This window comes from Mobula hypostoma, chromosome 4 (assembly GCF_963921235.1).
Source record: "Mobula hypostoma chromosome 4, sMobHyp1.1, whole genome shotgun sequence".
Classification (NCBI taxonomy): domain Eukaryota; kingdom Metazoa; phylum Chordata; class Chondrichthyes; order Myliobatiformes; family Myliobatidae; genus Mobula; species Mobula hypostoma.
This window is the reverse complement of record NC_086100.1, coordinates 157,737,884-157,757,578: the sequence shown is the minus strand read 5'-3', so window position 1 is coordinate 157,757,578 and position 19,695 is coordinate 157,737,884. Positions and strand designations below refer to the sequence as shown.

Here is a 19,695-nt window from a genome sequence, read left to right as displayed (position 1 = left end):
ATTTGTCCCAAAACCATGGGGTGAAGTGTAAAGAGTGAGTGTGCTAGGCAGGCTTTGAAACCAGCATCTTCCACAGATTGCAATTGAGAAACCTCTGCTGGAACCACTTACAGGAGATGATGGGGACTGGGAAAGAGGCTTCAAATGAACACTATCAGTACATGGAGATCAGGCTCCAAATTACTGAGGTAAATATATAGCAACAAAATCTTGTACTTCTGGGAGATAAATAATCCTTTAGCTAGCTTATTATTATCTGGTCAAAATCTGGAATCTGTTTGGAGATTTTTGCTTGTGTATAGCTATATCCGTGCTCAAAACTCATACTTTCACACGGGAATGAAGATGTAGAAGGGATATTCTTATGGAGGACATATTTTATAGTTAAGGAAATGAGACCATAAGTCACAGGAGCAGAATTAGGCCATTCAGCCCATCGAGTCTGCTCCAGCATTCCATCATGGCTGATGGAAAGGATAAAATAGAAAGGATGAATTTGGCCTGAAATTAGTTATTATATAGCGAGGAAAGTGCTTGTGTGTGATTTGAACAAGGTTAATAAATACTCTCTCACCCCAAGTGTGCTCACAATGCAAAGTGCAGAGATACAATAGCACTATTCACTGTCAACACAAAAACACTTGTGTCATAGAACCGTAGAGATGTAGTCCTGTGACCATTCGATTTGGGTATGATGTTCTCCTAAAGGGTTGTCTGTTGGGTCCTCAGGTAGCTGTAGAGGCCAATCCAGGATCCACATATTCTGGTGCAGTGTGGGCAAGAGTAGGTGGTGGCCGTGGTTAGTGGTTGGGTCCTTTGGTTGTTCAGTCTCTCCTTCTGCAGCTGTCGCTCATTCTCTGCAGCACAGTGGAGTCCTTTCTCTTGTAGTGGAGCTCTCTCTTGAACAGATTTCCTCCAGGCATATCTATTGAATGGAATTTCTTCCCAGTTTTTAGATATAATGTTGAATTGCTTCAGGCTGATTTTGATTTTGTCTTTGAAACCTTTCCTTTGCCTATCGGGGCTCACTGACCTTCCTTCAACTGGGAGTAAGCGATCTGTTTGGGGAGACGTGAGTTGGGCATTGGGATGACGTGACCTATCTTTTGGAGCTGGTGTTGCTTTATCACAGTGTTGCTCATGTTGGCCTCCTCCAGAACTCTGGTGCACAGTACCAAAACTGGCCTTTCGGCCCACCCATTCCTTACCTACCTTCTTTTTTAGCTGTGCTTTTCCCATTTGCACACATCCATCTGTATCTTATTTTTCTTTCAAAAGGTGTCTGTCTAAATACCCCCTAAACGTAAGTGATTCTACTATTTCTGCTGGCAAAACATTCAGATAATCAACCACTTGCTGTATTAAAAACAAACTTTTCCTTCATTTAAAACTCCTTCTTTTTACCTTAAACCTACGCCCTCCTCTTTTTGATACCACTACACTGGGGAAAAGATTCTGACTGTCTCACATATTCTATGTCTCACATATCTTACATACTTTTATCAGATCTCTCCAAAACTTGCTTTTCTTCAGGGAAATGATGCCAGCTAACCCAATCAAAGTCGAAGTCGAACTTATTGTCATATGTACATGTCTGCACAGGTGTAATGAAAAGCTTACTTGCAGCAGCAGTACAGTCACACGGCAACAATCACAATAGAAATATAAATTATACTCAACTTTTACAAGAAAGAACAGAAAAACATCCACTTTAGTGCAAAGTGATCAAAGTGTTCATAGTGTTGCAAAACTGTGGTGATTAGGATTTTACAGGTTGGTTCAAGAACCAAATGATTGAAGGGAAGTAACTATTCTTGGGACTTCCGGCTTCTGTGCCCCCTATCCCAAGATAGCTGCAAAAGCTCTCTCCCCTTGATTCCCAACCTGCTATCTGCTCACCTGCCCCACCTCATTATGCCACCTGCCAGCTCATCTTTACCCATCATCCAGGCACCAGACTGCACCATGCCAACTGTGCACCTGTATGCTGTCATGCTGAAGTCTGCCCTCAATGCCATCTGCTCACTCATCTGTACTCACCATGCCGTCTGCTCCCGTCTGACCTCATTGTACCGTCTACTCCCCTGTTTGACCTCACTGTGCCGTCTGCTCCCCTGTCTGACCTCACTGTGCCGTCTGCTCCCCTGTCTGGCCTCACTGTACCATTGCTCCCCTGTCTGACCTCACTGCGCCGGCTACTCCCCTGTCTGACCTCACTGTGCTGTCTACTCCCCTGTCTGACCTTACTGCGCCATCTACTCCCCGTCTGACCTTACTGCGCCATCTACTCCCCGTCTGACCTCAGTGTGCTGTCTACTCCCCTGTCTGATCTTACTGTGCCATCTACTCCCCTGTCTGACCTCACTGTGATGCCTACTCCCCTGTCTGACCTCACTGTGATGCCTACTCCCCTGTCTGACCTCACTGTGCCATCTGCTCCCCTGTCTGACCTCAGGGGTGCCGTCTACTCTCCTATCTGACCTCATTGTACCGTCTACTCCCCTGTTTGACCTCACTGTGCCATCAACTCACCTGTCTGACCTCACTGTGCTGTCTGCGCCCCTGTCTGACCTCTCTGTGCCGACTGCTCCCCTGCCTGACCTCACTGTGCTGTCTGCTCCCCTGTCTGACCTCACTGTGCCGTCTGCTCCCCTGTCTGGCCTCACTGTACCATTGCTCCCCTGTCTGACCTCACTGCGCCGTCTACTCCCCTGTCTGACCTTACTGCGCCATCTACTCCCCGTCTGACCTCAGTATGCTGTCTACTCCCCTGTCTGATCTCACTGTGCCATCTACTCCCCTGTCTGACCTCACTGTGATGCCTACTCCCCTGTCTGACCTCACTGTGATGCCTACTCCCCTGTCTGACCTCACTGTGCCTTCTGCTCCCCTGTCTGACCTCACTGTGCCGTCTGCTCCTCTGTCTGGCATCACTGCACTGTCTACTCACCTGTCTGACCTCACTGTGCCGTCTGCTCCTCTGTCTGGCATCACTGCACTGTCTGCTCCCCTGTCTGGCCTCACTGTGCCATTGCTCCCCTGTCTGACCTCACTGTGCTGTCTGCCCCCCTGCCTGACTGCACTGTACGGTCTGGCTACACATTAGCTGAAACATCCCACCTGTGGAGTCGTAGTCACAGAACACTTAGCACAGAAACAGGCCCTATGGCTCATCTAGTTCATGCCAAACCATTAATCTGCCTTGTTCCATTGACCTTCAAGCAGACCATAGCCCTCCATTCCTTCTCAACCATGTATCTATCTAAATGACTCTCAAACACTGAAATTGAATGCACGTCCACCACTTGCGCTGGCAGCTCATTCCACACCCTCACAACCCTCAGAGTGAAGAAGTTCCCCTCATGCTCCCCTTAAACATTTCATCTTTCACCCTTAACCCATGACCTCTAGTTGTAGTCTCAACCAACCTCTGTGAAAAAAGCAACACACATCAAAGTTGCTGGTGAACGCAGCAGGCCAAGCAGCATCTATAGGAAGAGGCGCAGTCGATGTTTCAGGCCCAGACCCTTCGTCAGGACTAACTGAAGGAAGAGTGAGTAAGGGATTTGAAAGCTGGAGGGGGAGGGGGAGATGCAAAATGATAGGAGAAGACAGGAGGGGGAGGGATAGAGCCGAGAGCTGGACAGGTGATAGGCAAAAGGGGATACGAGAGGATCATGGGACTGGAGGTCCGGGAAGAAAGACGGGGGGGGGGGTGACCCAGAGGATGGGCAAGAGGCATATTCAGAGGGACAGAGGGAGAAAAAGGAGAGCGAGAGAAAGAATGTGTGCATAAAAATGAGTAACAGATGGGGCACGAGGGGGAGGCGGGGCCCAGCGGAAGCCAGAGAAGTCAATGTCCGTGCCACCAGGTTGGAGGCTACCCAGCAACTTTGATGTGTGTTGCTTGAATTTCCAGCATCTGCAGAATTCCTGTTGTTCTCTGTGAAAAAAGCCTGCTTGCATTTACCTTGTCTATACCCCTCATAATTTTGTATAGTGTTGGCGCGTGGCCAGGTGGTTAAGGCATTGGTCTAGTGATCTGAAGGTCGCTAGTTCGAGCCTCAGCTGAGGCAGTGTGTTGTGTCCTAGAGCAAAGCTCTATGACAACACCAGTGCCAAGCTGTATCAGTCCTAGTGCCCTTCCCTTGGACAACATTGGTGGCGTGGAGCGGGCAGACTTGCAGCATGGGCAACTGCCGGTCTTCCATACAACCTTGCCCAGGCCTGCGCCCTGGAAACCTTCCCAGGCGCAAATCCATGGTCTCATGAGACTAACGGATGCCAAAAAAAAAGTATATCTCTATCAAATCAGCCCTCATTCTCCACGTTCTAGGGAACAAAGTACTAACCTAATCGACCTTTCCTTGTAACTCAGATCCTCAAGTCCCAGCAACATCCTTGTAAATTTTCTCTGCACTTTTCAACCTTATTTACATCTTTAGGTGACCAAAACTGTACACAAAACTCCAAATTAGGCCTCACCAATGTCTTATACAACTTCATCATAACATCCCACTCCTGTACTCAATACATTGATTTATGAAGGCCAACGTGCCAAAAGCTTACTTTATGACTTTACCTACCATAACACCACTTTCACGGAATTATGTACCTGTATTCCAAGATCACTCTGTGCCCTACAGCTCACTGTACAAGACGTATCCTGTTTGGTCCTCCAGGAAACACCTCACACTTGCCTGCATTAAATTCCATCTGCCATTTTTCAGCCCATTTTTTCCTGCTAGTCCAGATCCCGCTGTAATCTTCGATAGTTTTTCTTGCTGTGCACCACACCCCCAATCTAGGTGTTGTCCATAAATTTGATGATCCAATTTACCACATTATCATACAGATCATTGATATAGATGACAAACAACAATGGACCCAGCACCGATCCCTGTGGCACATCACTAGTCACAGGCCTGCAGTCTGAGAAGCAACTACCTATCTTCGGCTTCTGCTGCAAAGCCAACTATCTCATCATGAATGCCAAATGACTGAATCTTCTTGACCAATCTCCCATGCAGGAACTTGTTGAAGGTCTTGCTAAAGTCCACGTAGACAACATCCACTGCTTTGCTTTCATGGACTTTCCTGGTAACTTCCTCGAAAAATCTACAAAATTGATGAGACATGATTTACTAAGCTCAAGGTCATATTGACTGTCGCTAATCGGTCCCTGTCTATCCACATATTTATATATCCAGTCCCTTAGAACACATTCCAATAACTTTCCCACTTCTGAATTTTCACATTCTGGGGAGGGAAAATAAGTTTTTATTTGCATGTTTGTTATTTTTTTTAAACGAAAAATATATTTGAGCCGAAATTCTGCGAGACAGAGCAGGACACCGAGGAGATTGTAGGGTTGAGCTGAGCGGGAGGGCGGTTCCCGTGCCGAAAGGGCGGGCGTTGTACGATTGCTCGGAGCCGTCCCTCTCCGGGCCAGACACAGCTGGGCTGGTTTCTCCCAAGTCCCGCAGACTTCGGCGAGGGTGCTGAAGCAGTGGCATATGAATTTTCTGAGCTCTGCTGAAGAGTTGGCGAAAGTTTCTCCATGCTTTTGAAGCAACAAACCTAGCGTCCCCTCGATGCACGGGGCGGAGCTGGAGCCGGTAAGACTGAAAATGTTGTAGAGAGATGAGGCTTGGTTAGAAGGGATCACCCCAAAGGGTTTCGGGTGTAACGAAGACAATTTAAAGGGGGGTCAGATGTAATACGGGTTGTTAATAAGGCTTTTTTAAAAATAAATTGATTATCTATGTCACGATTCATGGGGTCTGAATTTAAAAGGGGTTAGTTTCAGAGGTACTTGGGTTAAGGTACGCTGGAGAAGCTGTTGGGATTGAAGAGGTGTATTTCACCTTTCATGTGAACCAGTTGTTGGGACAACGTAAGCAACTTCTGTGTCGGACCTGCCTCGAACATTAAAGCTCTGTAGCTGAACGGGTATTTCTGAAACGTGTAGATGAGAAAAGATTTATCGAACGTTTCAACCAAACTTTCAGGACTTCCGCTGACAGCTCGCTGCCAGGGACGATCATTACTGCTCCATTTACAGTGGCTTGTTAAAGATTTTAGTGTCTTTTTGTCTTTGATTCTTCCGCTATTCCTGGATGCCAGGGTGGGTGTGTTTCTAAACCCTGGCAGTTTTCTTTCATTTTTTAAAAAAGAGTTCACTCCGTGTTTTCTGAATCACAGTGACGTGACGACTCGCTGTCAAATGCAACTTCTAGTCTACCTGGAGCACAGTTCCAAGGAAAAACCACCTTTGTGGAAAACACAATGTTTGCTCTGCGCAGGCACATTATTCACATGCTTGCAACATAAACTATTCGGCCCGCTAAGTCTATTACAGCCTATCAATCTCGTTTCCCTTCTCGTTGCCTATGTTCTCTCACTTTTAAAGAGAGGTAAGATTTTAGTTTACCCGGCGGTAGGTACCTGGAACGCGCTGCCAGGAGAGTGGGGGAAGCAGATACAATAACAATATTTAACGGGCATGCAGAAGTTTGGACACCCCGGTCAAAACTTTTGTTACTCTAGAAAGCTAAGCGAGTAAAAGATGACCTGGTTTCCAAAAGGCATAAAGTTAAAGATGACATACATCTTTAATATTTTAAGCAAGATTACTTTTTTATTTTCATCTTTTACAGTTTCAAAATAACAAAAAAGGAAAAGGGCCAGAAACAAAAGTTTGGGCACCCTGCATGGCAGTACGTAGTAACACCCCCTTTGGCAAGTATCACAGCTTGTAAACGCTTTTTGTAGCCAGCTAAGAGCCTTTCAATTCTTGTTTGGGGGATTTTCACCCATTCTTCCTTGCAAAAGGCTTCTAGTTCTGTGAGATTCTTGGGCCATCTTGCATGCACTGCTCTTTTGAGGTCTATCTACAGATTCTCGTTGATATTTAGGTCAGGGGACTGTGAGGACCATGGCAAAACCTTCAGCTTGTGCCCCTCGAGGTAGCCCATTGTGGATTTTGAGGTGTGTTTAAGTTCATTATCCTGTTGTAGAAGCCATCCTCTTTTCATCTTCAGCTTTTTTACAGACAGTGTGATATTTACTTCCAGAATTTGCTGGTATTCAATTGAATTAATTCTTCCCTCTACCAGTAAGTGTTCCCCGTGCCACTGGCTGCAACAAAAGCCCAAAGCATGATCAATCCATCCCCATGCTTAAAAGTTGGAGAGGAGTTCTTTTCATGAAATTCTGCACCCTTTTTTCTCCAACATACCTCTGCTCATTGTAGCCAAAAAGTTCTATTTTAATTTCATCAGTCCACAGGACTTGTTTCCAAAATGCATCAGGCTTCTTTAGATGTTTCTTTGAAGCTTTTGAATAGAACTTTTTGGCTGCAATGAGCCAAGGTATGTTTGGAGAAATAAGGGTGCAGAATGTTCCTTTACAAACTTCTGATGCTGAATTTTGTGGTGAGGACACAGGAAAGGTTTTATTCTGATGACTCTTCCATGAAGGTCATATATGTGCAGGTGTCGCTGCACAGTAGAACAGTGCACCACTACTTCAGAGTCTGCTAAATCTTCCTGAGGGTCTTTTGCAGTCAAACGGGGGTTTTGATATGCTTTTCTAACAATCCTACAAGCAGTTCTCTAAAAGTTTTCTTGGTTTTCCAAATCTCAACTTGACCTCCACCGTTCCTGTTAACTGCCATTTCTTAATTACATCACAAACTGAGGAAACGGCTACCTGAAAATGGTTGCTGTCTTCTTATAGCCTTCTGCTTTGTGGGCATCATTTATTTTAATTTTCAGAGTGCTAGGCAGCTGCTTAGAGGAGCCCATGGCTGCTGATTGTTGGGAGAAGGTTTGAGGAGTCAGGATATTTATAAAGCTTTGAAATTTGCATCACCTGGCCTTTCCTAATGATGATTGTGAACAAGCCAAATAAGGTCTGAGACCTTGGTAAAAGTTATCTGAGAGCTCAAATCTCTTGGGGTGCCCAAACTTTTGCAAGGTGTTCCTTTCCTTTTTTTCACTCTACAATTGTACAAAACAAAAATAATACACTAATCTTGCTTAAAATGTTGAAAAGAGTGTTTCATCTTTAACTTTATGACTTGTAGAGATCAGTTCATCTTCTACTCACTTAACTATTCACAGTAACAGAAATTTTGACCAGGGGTGCCCAAACTTTTGCATGCCACTGTAAATGGCACAAGGTAGGCAGGGAAATAGACATTGTGCAGGCGGGTGGCATTAGTTTTATTGGCACCATGAGCAGCGCTGCCATGGTGGGCTGAAGAGCTTGTTATTGTCCTGTACTGCTCAATGCTCTTTGTCCTTCTCCCATTCTCCCACCACACACACACTCTTACACAAAGACCAATCTAAACGTCTTTGGGATATGGGAGGGAAGCCAATAGGTCACAGCGAGAGTGTGCGAACTCCATACAGACAACACTCATGATCAGAAAAGAACATCGGTCTTTTCTGTGGGACAACTACACTCCCTGCTGTTTGGTAATGAGAGACATACCTGTACAGCATCTTGCCGGCCTTTAAGTAGTTTATGGACAAAGGAGATCTACAGACTGGCCATTTTAATATAGGAAACAGAGTGGCTGACACATAAGGGGGTGCAGTCTTAACAGGGAGGGGTAAATGGGATTGGTGTGGACCTGCAAAAGGGTCAGCATGGTTGTGATGGGTGGAGGAGCCTGTTTCTGCTCTGAATGACCGTGGCTCTAATTTGTGCCCAGCAGGATCCCAGAAATAGCTCTGTGTTAAAGAACCGCTATTCACATTAAATGATTGAGAGATGGGATTAGTCAGGACAGCAAGAAAACGACCCCATCTCTGCAACTTCAAAATAATGCAACAGAGAGCAGTCAAGGCTGGATTCTCAAGTTTCACAGGTTCCTGATGCAGGAGTGAAGGCGCTATCTGAGTGTTCATTACTATATGCCACGTAGAATGGAGTGGAAAGGGCAATGATAAAGAACTGATTATCAAATCAATGATTCTATAGTTTACTTATTAGGTAGAGAGTCAGGTCCAACTTGAGAGAGCAGGTGGATTTTATGACTGCATATACAATTGTTAAGAGTCATACAGCATGGAAAGTTGTTCATACTAACCATGGTGCCCATCAAACTGGGCAAATGGGAGTCATATCCCTCCAAACCTTTCCTATCTATGTACTTGTCCAAGTGCATTTTAGATATTGTGAATATACCTGCTTCAACCACTTTGCATGGCAGCTTGTTCCATATCCTCTGCCTGAAGAAGTTGCCCCTCATGTCCTTTTCAAATCTTTCCCCTCTTAACTTAAACCTATGCCCTCTAGTTCTGACTGCTGTTTCCCTGGGGTAACAACCCAGGGAGCCCTATCTATACCTCATGATTTTATATACCTGAATTTCTTACATTCCAAAGATGTGGAAGCTAACTTAAAAACAGATATACTGTATGTCACATACCAGCATTAGAGGTGAGGACCAAGAAGGTATGGTCAAGGGATCTGATGCAGTGCTTACAGGATTGCTTCGAGTCAGTGGACGGGACAATATTCAGGGATTCATCTGTGAATCTGAATGAATATGTCGCAATTATCATCAACTTCATCAAGACCTGTGTGGGTGAGTGTGTGTGCCTTCGAGAACATACTGAACATAGCAAACCAAAAGCCATGGATGAACTAGGAGAGTCGTAGTCCGTTGAGGGTTAGATCTGTGGCATTCAAGACTGGTGATGCAGAACTACACAAGAAGTCCAGTATGACCTACAAAAGGCTATATTAAGAGCAAAAACAACAATTCTGATAGAGGCAGGAACAGATGCATGACAGCTCTGGCAGGGTTTGTAGGTCATTACATTCTACAAAGCAAAACCTAACACCACAAATGGCTGTGATGCTTCGCTCCCAGGTGAGCTCAATCCCTTTTATGAATGCTTTGAAAGGGAGAAATAACACTACACTGTACGAATCCCTGCAGCATCTGGTAACCCTGTGATCTCTGTCTCAGAGTCTGAGTCGGATGTCAAAATATCCTTCCTGATGGTGAACCCTCACAAGGTGCCAGCCCTCGATGGTGTGCCTGGTAGGGCACTACAAACCTGTGCCAACTATCTGGTGGGAGTGTTCAAGGACATCTTCAATCCCTCACTGCCGCAGTCAGAGGTTCTCACCTGCTTCAAAAGGGCGACCCAGGAAGAGCAGACTGAGCTGCCTCAACGACTATTGCTCAGTCGCTCTCACATCTTCTGTGATGAAGTGCTTGAGAGGTTGGTCATGGGTAGAATCAACTTCTGCCCAAGCAAGGGCATGTACCTGCTTCAATTTGCCTATTGCCACAACAGATGCAATCACACTAGCTCTCCATTCGGCCTTGGATCACCTGGACTGTCGCAATACCTATGTCAGGCTGCTGTTTATTGATTATCGCTCAGTGTCTGACACAATCATACCCTCAGTTCTAATCAACAAGCTCCAAAACTTGGACCTCTGTACCTCCCTCTGCAACTGCACCCATGGCTTCCTCATGGGGAGACCACAGTCAGTGTGGATTGGAAATAACATCTCTTCCTCACTGACAATCGTCATTGACACTCCTCATGGATGCATGCTTAGCCCACGGTTCTACTCTCTCTTTACCCATGACTGTGTGGCTAGACACAGATTAAATGCCATCCATAAATTTGCTGTTGACGCAAATATTGTTGGCAGAATTTCAGATGATGCTGAGGAGGCATACAGGAACGAGATTGATCAGCTGATTGAGTGTTGGTGCAATAACAATCTAGCAATCAACATCAGTAAGACCAAAGGACGGATTGTGAACTTCAGGAAGGGGAAGTTGAGGGAACACACACCATTGAGGGATCAGCAGAGGAAAGGGTGAACAGTTTCAAGTTTCTGGATGTCAACATTTCTGAATATTTATCCTGGGCTGAAACTATTGATGCAGTTATGAAGAAGGCACAAAAGGGGCTGTGTTTCATTAGGAGTTTGAAAAGATTTGGTATGCCACCAAACACTCTTGCAAATTTCTATAGATGTATTGTGGAGAGTTTTCTGATAGGTTGGATCACTATCTGGTATGAAGGGGCCACTGCACAGGATAGCGAAAAGCTGCAGAAATTTTTTAATTCACCCAGCTCCATGTCGGGTGCCAACCTCCCCAGCATTGAAGACACGTTCAAAAGGCGATGCCTTAAAAAGGCAGCATCTAACATCTAGGACCCCATCACCTAGGATGTGCTGTCTTCTCATTGTTACCATCAAGGAGGAGGTACAGGAGCCTGAAGACCCATATTCAATGTTTCAGCAACAGCTTCTTCCACTCCAATATCAGATTTCTGAATGGACAATGAACCCATGAACGCTATTTTTTCTCTTTATTTGCCCAACTTATTTTTATATATAGTTATTGTAACTTATTTTTCTTATGTATCAGAATCTGCTGCAAAGCAGCACATTTTACAATATTTGCCAGTGATATTAAACTGTATTCAGATTTTGATTCAGATATATAAAATAAGGATAATTGCATATCATATTGATCAAAATTACAGGCATTCCTACATTCCTTTGTCCCAGTATCTTAAAATCTAAGGTTCCTATTGTCCTCCATTAACTTGCACACATTGTCCTGGCCCTTGCTGCATTTCAGCACTGAATTGCAACACTTCTAGTTATCAAAACAAGTCTTTGGCTCTCCTTGAGTGTAGATTAAAATGCTGAGTGAAGGACTGTAGAATTTTCTGGATCAAAAACTCCATTGAGATAACCAAGATCAAATCACCTGGGCACAATTATAGCAGGATGCTATAATGTGCAATTTGACTGCTGGTTTTTCCTCCACCAGACTAGAAAGTACAGTTCAGAGAAAAAAAATTAATTGGCTTTCAGTTGTTAAAGCTGTGGAAGGCTCAACACATTTGTAATTGTAAGTGCTCTCTCTTTAAGTTACGATTCTGAGGTGAGGTTGTATGGAGGCAGAGGACAGCCTGCAAAGTTATCTTCATTTAGAAATATGTGAACGGTATTACAATGCAATAGTTGTTGATAAGCATTGACTGGTTTTGAATGGATTGTGCAGTCAGGTGAGCCAGATCATTGATGACTGATGCATTATGGGAGAACTACTTCAGGGAAATTACTCACTTAAGATTGTGTGAATGATGGCGAGATTGGAAACGGAACTTTTATACCTCTCCATGTAGCGTGATTGGCATGTTATGTGAATGCTAGAAGAATGGAAAATCTGAACCTTTTTGCTTAGTAGTTCTGTGTATCCCTTCAGCCAGTGATTGGAAATTAGGTGGTAGGAAAGCTGTTTCCCCAGTGTATTAGATTTTGACTATACCTGCATCCCAGCAGGGGTGGGGGGAGTGGGTAAGAGGTTGCCAAGTGAAATGGAACCCATGAGTTTGGAAGCAAGGAGGAATTTGATTCATAGTAAACAGCCAATGCAAGACCAAGGTCACTTTGCTTAGAGAACAAGATCTATACAAAAACTGGAGGAACAGAGATAACTGCAAATTTTCCTGACAAAACCAGGGTAATCTCTCAACAAAATAGAGTCAGAGGAGAATATTTATATTTATATTATATACGGAATATCAATCCCACAGTTGAGTAAGATTGATTTCCTGCACATAATTTAGACATGATTATAAGAGAATTGACTAAAGGTGCACAGTTACAGTGTTTTTACTACATGCAGCACCAGGACCTAATTGCAGCATAAATGACTGGGGTTGTCCAAAGGTAAGTGATCTTCGTGAGTTGTGATTTGCAGACACAGTACAAATATTATTAGAAGTCCACTCCCAATTTTGGAAACTACACATGATTTAAGGAAGTGTTCAAGTCATTACATAGTATCAGATCATATGTTCCAAATTGCTTCAAAACTAATGAGTTATTTGGGAATTTTAGACTTTCAAAGTAAATTTATTATCAAAGTACATGTATGTCACTATCTGCAGTACTACCCTGTGATTTATTTTCTTGCAGGTATTTACAATAAATACAAAAACATACTCACAAAGACAGACAAACAGTCAATGTGCAAAAGAAAACAAATTGTGCAAATACGAAAGAAAAACAAAATAATAAATAATATTGAGAGCATGAGTTGTAAAATTCTTGAAAGTGAGTTTATAGGTTGTGGAATCAGTTCAGTGTTGGGCTGAGTGACGTTATTCACTTTGGTTCAGGGGCCTGATGGATGAGGGGTAATAACTGTTCCTGAGCCTGGTGATGTGGACCTAAGGCTCCTGTACCTCTTTCCTGATGGTAGCAATGAGAATATGGCCTGGATGGTGGGGGTCCTTGATAATGGATGCTGAATTCCTGCAACAGTGCTCCTTGTAGATGTGCTCAATGTTGGGGAGGGATTTACTGTGATGACTGGTCCGTATCCGTTACTTTTTGAAGGCTTTTTCATATACAGCGAGATTTAGCCAAGTCTCACAAACAATGCGTGTGTATCATTATCATGTCATACCTGCCAGTGGCAACTGCTAGATTAGTGGTCAATGTTTCAACCTGTGGAAATCCCTCCTGCCCCCTCTATTTTCTCATTTCTGATAAGACATTTCATAAAACCTCTTTCAATTATTGAGCAAGATTTATGTCTCCTATCCAAATATCTCCTATTATACAATATGCTTGAAAAATTTTGATATGTTAACCAAGTATGGTTAATCCCACACATTAGACCTTGAGATCTTCATCTTCAAACATCCTTTTCCTAACTTGGCCAAAGGTTGTGCTATTGCATTAAAGGTACTTATGGATTTCATTGTCAACAGCTGCCTCTGCTGAGAAGGTGCTTTTCAGATATGGGAAATAGTCTACATTCTACATTCTCATCATTAACTTTCATTGCCAAAGGGTTGTAAGATACAGCAGGTAGTTTGGTAGAGGACTTTGGCCATTCGATGTTAAGTGTAAGACCCATCTTCTCTTATATTTTGGTGAAAGAGTTGACTGTGTCTTGGAGTGCAGGCCCAAAGCCTCTGCAAACGCAAACATCATCTGCATATGCAGCTCCAGTGAGAATTGAGTGACCTTGTTCTCCAGTGTTGATTTACACTAAATTCTGAATTTCTGTGGTTCTGTAGTTCACCCATTAGTTCTGAAGATCAGCTGCATGCCCACAAGATGGTTGTGGGAGATAAAGTACAAAATTGCAGAGAGAGAAGTGTTGGGACGGTGATTCATACTTGTTTGGTAACTAAGGCTTGCTGTACTGTATTCCCATTGGATGGTATCATGGCCTGCATGCTGTAAATCAGCCAGTGCACTACTGTGTTCCTAGCTGAGTCAACTGAGCCTTAAGGGCACACTGTACTGGAATAACGCAATCAGTGCCTGTGATTTCCCACAGATATGATAATAAAAAGAAATTGCTGACAGATTTGCCAGCATTTAGAACAAGCCACTTAAATACAAACGAATTCTGGAAGTCACAGGGTGCTAGAGAAGTGAGACAGCCCTTCTCTTATACTCGAAGGGTCTCGGCCTGAAACGTCGACTGCGCCTCTTCCTATAGACGCTGCTTGGCCTGCTGAGTTCACCAGCAACTTTGATGTATGTCCCTTCTCTTATACTGATTACTTTTCATCCACCCTGACCCAAAACGTTGATGGTCCATTTCCCTCCACAAGTGCTGTCTGACCCACTGAGTTCCTCCTGCATAAGACATGGGCGCAGAATTACGGCAATCATTTCATTGAGTTTGCTCTGCTGTTTGATAATATCTGATTGATTTTCCTCTCAACACCATTCTCTTGCCTTCTCTCCAAAACCTTAATGCTTTCACTAATCAAGAACCTAGCAACCTCCATGTTAAATATACCCAATGACGGTCTGCACAGCCCCTGTAGCAATGAATTCCAAAGATTCACAACCCTCTAGCTAAAGAAATTCTTCATCACCTCTGTTCTAAAGTGAAATCCTTCTCTTCTGAGGCTGTGCCTTCTGGTCCTAGACACCCACACTATTGAAAACATCATATCCACGTCCACTCTATCTAGGTCTTTCAATATTTGGTAGATCCCTCATTCTTTTAAACTTCAGCAAGTAGAGGCCCAGAACCATCAAACGCTGCTTGTACATTAACCCCTTTATACCCAGGATCATCCTTGTAAACCGTTTCCATTGTAGGCACATCCTTTCTTAGACATGGGACCCAAAACTGCTCACAATCCTTCAAACAGAAATCAGTAAGGAGTGGTTTGGAGAACTCGAGGGATAGCTATTTCCTGGATGAGTGTGTTGAATTTAGAGAGCCAAGCCAAGGACAGAATTATGGAGGTATGGAGGTAGAAATGAGTGGTGTGTGACTGGAAGCTGAACTTGGGACCAGCCAAGAATCCTGGATGACAAACAGTCTGGTTAAACTCAGGAAGTTATTTCTTTAAAGTGTAGAAAAACATCTAAGGAGTGGTTTGCTTGATGAGAATTTTGATTTGTAAAAAAGCTGCTGAATTTTCTGACTATGAATTTGTTAGCACATATTTGCCACTGAATCAATGAGTAAAATGCACTAGTCAGTTCTACTTGATCATTAGGTGTGAAATCCCCTGTATTTCCTTTCCTAAAGACCTCTATATTTAAGAATAACTCCACTGCATTGTGCAGGTAGTTCGTGGGACTGTGATATACTGTGTTCATTTGTGGAAGAAGATGGTTTTAGGTCGCATGGTTTCTGTTGTGTGAAAAGCATTGCAAACATGCTGGGTGTGCTGTCAATTCTGTGTTTGAGTCCTCTCCTTTCAGCTACATTATGACTGTCCCAGATCTAGTGTAACTGGTTTGATCTTGCATAATTTAGAACGATCTGGATAACACTGTATTTCTTGCCTGGCCATGTGTAAGGTGAGGTTATGCAACCACAAGTTGCATATAGTACAGGTATAGGAAACTTCCTGAGCAAGAGGGTAGTCAAACTAAGTCTAAACTGGAGCTGCGCTGAGTTATTAGATAATATGTTATCTCGAGAGTTTTCACAGAATATAGTAAAGGTGAAAAGATGGGTTTCCTGATACTAGGGTCTTCTCACCCGAAGGCAGAACTTTTATTTGTCACATGGTTTAAAATCGGAGGTTCGCAAAGGGCCAGAAGTGGAGGAGTATGGGAAGAGTACAGAGATCCCCAGAGGATAGTTGGGCCAGATGGGATCTTTGAAATTATGGAGCCAATTATGTCAAAATGCTTTGGCGCAATCGTACATTGACTAGTTATCAGGCAAATTCCCAAGACTGGTGAATACAGCATTAAGGAGAAGAGTTTGACGCAGCTGATTTTTTGTAACACTAGTTTCACTTTGCAAATGTAACATTGCCTTTTCTCTTTCTAAATCCAAAAGCCTAATTATTTGAAATGTATCATCTCTAATTGTGAGTGCAAGTTAAAAAACATCCCACAGATTTCACTAACTGAATATTACTTGGAATAGCATTGCACTGAAGCAAGCCATTTGCCCATCTGGAGCAACAAACGATCTACTGGAGGAATTCCAATACGAGGAAATCTGCAGATGCTGGAATTTCAAGCAACACCCATCAAAGTTGCTGGTGAACGCAGCAGGCCAGGCAGCATTTCTAGGAAGAGGCACAGTCGACGTTTTGGGCTGAGACCCTTCGCCAGGACTAACTGAAAGAAGAGCTAGTAAGAGACTTGAAAGTTGAAGGGGGACGGGGAGGGAGAGGTCCGAAATGATAGGAGAAGACAGGAGGGGGATGGATGGAGTCAAGAGCTGGACAGGTGATTGGCAAAGGGGATATGAGAGGATCATGGAACAGAAGGCCCAGGGAGAAAGAAAAGGGGGAGGGGGGAAGCCCAGAGGATGGGCAAGGGGTATAGTGAGAGGGACAGAGGGAGAAAAAGGAGAGAGAGAAAAAAAGAAAGTGTGTATATAAATAAATAACAGATGGGGTACGAGGGGGAGGTGGGGCATTAGCGGAAGTTAGAGAAGTCGATGTTCATGCCATCAGGTTGGAGGCTACCCAGACGGAATATAAGGTGTTGTTCCTCCAACCAGAGTGTGGCTTCATTTTGACAGTAGAGGAGGCCGTGGATAGACATATCAGAATGGGAATGGGATGTGGAATTAAAATGTGTGGCCACTGGGAGATCCTGCTTTCTCTGGCAGACTAGAGGAACTCAGCAGACTGAGCAGCACTCTGATGGGGAAAGGAAATATCAATATTTTGGGTTGAATGCTAGCAGGTTGTTTGTTGCTCCAGATTCTAATACCTGCATTCGCTTGTGTTTCCATTGGCTCATCTGGTCAAGCTCCACATGAACCCCTCTCACCTTCCATTATCTTAACATGCTAACGGTAATATGGTGGCACGCTCGGACACAGCGGCAACTCTGGGTCCAATCAAATGTGTATTTCTTCATCCTGTAAGTCTTTTTATGATCGCAGACCACTGCTGGTTACTAGGAACATCAAGTACTGCAGGACCAGCCCATCAGCAAGTTGCTCATTAGCGATGGAGCTGGACATATTGTACCATTGTTTGTGTATCATTGTGCCAAGAAGTTGTTCAGTTCTACAAATGAAGCGAGTGATTGTCTTGGGCGTTTTATTGAGATCACTAGACGCTATTGGACATTGGTAACTGAGAATACTGCAAGTCTGGTTCACTGGTTCATTAGTGAGACCTGCGGTGGGGGAACTGCATCGTCTTGGTGGTGGTGAGGACTAGCCCTACTCATGGGGTCGTCTGTGGCAGCTAACCAGGAGAGGAGATGCTGAGGTGGTGTGGGGAGTGCCTCTCTGAGATGCGCTGAAATCCGTACTGGGTTGGGGGCTGCTGTCTAGTTCTCATTCGGTGTTGCCCCCTAGTGCTCAGTTAAAAACAAGCTTGACCAGGAGAACTTATAGTCATGCCACTCAGCGACTTGGGCTATATTTGTTTTTCTTTGTGACTTCACGTTTCTCTGAATTCATAACCATATTACCTATTTGTGCTATGTGCTATCAGTAATATGTTTTGCACCTTGTCCTCAGAGGAACAGTCTTTTGTTCGGCTATATTCATGCATTGTTGAATAAGAATTGAAGTTGAACTTGAATACCGCTAGTCTTGTTGTTCATTCACTACATCCATTTCTCTCTCACAGCCTTGCTGCCTCTTCCCTTCATTTCCTTCTTCCTTCCTTTTCCGCCTCCTTCCTGTACACCGTGGAATGGAGCGGAGGGAACATCAGTTGCAAATGAGTCATCTAAAAGTTTTACACTGTCCGCTCTGGTATGTTCCATTGCTCTGTGAGCCTGCTGAAAGTGTGAATTTTGATCATGATGTTATTCAGTTTGTCGGATCGATGGAAATGAAAGAAAGCTGAGACATCACTAGGAATAAAACAAGAAAAAAAATCGGATTTATTATCACTGACCTATCTGATGTGAAATCTGCAGCCCTGCAGCAGCAATATAGTACAAAGATTTAAAAATTAGTCTTAAAGTTACAAAATCAGTAGTACCAAAAAGGAACATCGGGTTTGTGTTCTCGGTCCATTTAGGAGTCCGATGGCAGAGGGGAAGAAGCTGTTTCTGAATTATCTATGTCCCTGTACCTCAGCCTGATAGCAGCAACAAAATGAGCACATGCACTGGATGGTGAGGGTGCTTAGTGATGGCTGTCGCCTTCTCCTTTCACCACCTCTTGAAGCTGTCCTCGATGGAGGGGCATATTTTGCCTGTGATGGAGCTTGCTGAGTCTACAACCGTCTGCGACATCTTGTGACTCTATCCACTGGAGCCTCCATAACAGACAGTGATATAACCAAGCAATGCGCACGCACCGTGCTGGAGGAACTCAGCCTCAATGGAAAAGAGTTGGCCTAACCTCAGTGGTTGCGAAGGTGTTGGAACTTATTATTAAGGACGAGGTTTCAGGGTACTTGGAGACTATTGATAAACTAAGTCAAAGTCAGCATGGTTTCTGTAAAGGGAAATCTTACCTGACAAATCTGTTAAGTGTTCTTTGTGGAAGTAACAAGCAGGGTGAACAAATGAGAGGCAGTGGATATCATTTACTTGGATTTTTAGAAGATGTTTGATAAGGTGCCATACATGAGGCTACTTAACAAGATAAAATCCTAAGGCATTACAGGAAAGATAGTGGCATGGATAGCCGAATGGCTGACAGGCAGGAGGCAGCACTGGGAATAAAAGGGGCCTGCTGAAGGGTCTTGGCCCAAAATGTCGACTGTAGTCTTTTCCATAGATGTTGCCTGGCCTGCTAAGTTCCTCTAGTATTATGTGTGTGTTGCTTGCATTTCCAGCATCTGCACATTTTCTCTTGTTTATAAAAGGGGCCTTTTCTGGTTGGCTGCCAGTGACTGGTGGTGTTCCTCAGGGATCAGTACTAGGATATTGTTTTTTCACATTGTTTGTCAATTATTTGGATAATGGAATTGATGGCTTTGTGGCAAGTTTGCGGATAATACAAAGATAGGTGGAGGGGTGGGTAGTGCTGAGGAAGCGATGTGATTGCAGCAGGACTTAGACAAACTGGAAGAATGAGCAAAAAAGTGGCAGATGGAATACAGTGTTGGGAAATGTACGATAATGCATTTTTTAAAAAAGAACAATAGTGCAGACTATTATCTAAACATGGAGAAGGTTCAAACATCAGAGGTGCATTCGGACTTGGGAGTCCTTGTGCAAGACTCCCAGAAGGTTAATTTACAGGTCGAGTCT

The 19,695-nt window shown here is 43.9% G+C and overlaps 1 protein-coding gene across 1 annotated transcript in view; it reads left to right on the top strand.

Moving 5' to 3' along the window:
- Window positions 1-5,441: 5,441 nt before the first annotated feature.
- Window positions 5,442-19,695, top strand: part of sgms2a (sphingomyelin synthase 2a) — a 93,794-nt gene continuing 79,540 nt past the window's right edge. The window contains exon 1 of the mRNA XM_063046807.1: window positions 5,442-5,618. The gene's annotated coding sequence lies outside the window, so the exon portion shown is untranslated. The remainder of the gene's footprint in view (window positions 5,619-19,695) is intronic.